This window comes from Trichechus manatus, unplaced genomic scaffold (assembly GCF_000243295.1).
Source record: "Trichechus manatus latirostris isolate Lorelei unplaced genomic scaffold, TriManLat1.0 scaffold00024, whole genome shotgun sequence".
Lineage (NCBI taxonomy): Eukaryota > Metazoa > Chordata > Mammalia > Sirenia > Trichechidae > Trichechus > Trichechus manatus.
In genome coordinates, this window is record NW_004443960.1 from 20305980 (window position 1) to 20306936 (window position 957).

The window sequence follows — 957 nt, forward strand, 5'->3', positions numbered from 1 at the left end:
TATACCATAATTTGTTTATTAATTTGTCTGTTGATGGGCACCTAGGTTATTTCCATCTTTTTGCTATCGTGAACAGTGCTGCAATGAACGTGGGTGTGCATCTATCTATTTGTGTGATGGCTCTTATTTCTCTAGGATATATTCCAAGGAGGGGGATAGCTGGATTGTATGATACTTCTATTTCTAGCTTTTTAAGGAAGTGCCAAATGGATTTCCAAAGTGGTCGTACCATTTTACATTCCCACCAACAGTGTATAAGTGTTCCAGTCTCTCCATAACCTCTCCAGCATTTATTATTTTGTGTTTTTTGGATTAATGCTAGCCTTGTTGGGGTGAGATGATATCTCATTGAAGTTTTGATCTGCATTTGTCTAATGGCTAATGATCATGAGCATTTCTTTATGCGTCTGTTAGCTGCCTGAATATCTTCTTTGGTGAAGTGCCTGTTCATTTCCTTTGCCCATTTTTTAAATTGGGTTATTTGTCTTTTTGTTGTTGAGGTTTTGCAGGATCTTGTAGATTTTAGAGATTAGATGCTGATCGGATTTGTTGTAGCCAAAAATTTTTCCCAGTCTGTAGGTTGTCTTTTTACTCTTTTGGTGAAGTCTTTTGATGAGCATACGTGTTTGATTTTTAGGAGCTTCCGTTTATCTAGTCTCTCTTTTGGTGCTTGTACATTGTCACTTATGGTTCGTATTGTGTTTATTCCATGTATTAGGGCTCCTAGAGTTGTCCCTATTTTTTGTTCCACGATCTTTATTGTTTTCGATTTTATATTTAAGTCTTTGATCCATTTTGAGTTAGTTTTTGTGCATAGTGTGAGGTATGGGTCTTGTTTCAGTTTTTCACAGATGGATGTCCAGTTATGCCAGCACCATTTGTTAAAGAGACTGTCTTTTCCCCAATTAATGGACTTTGGGCCTTTGTCAAATATCAGCTGCTCATAGGTGGATGGAT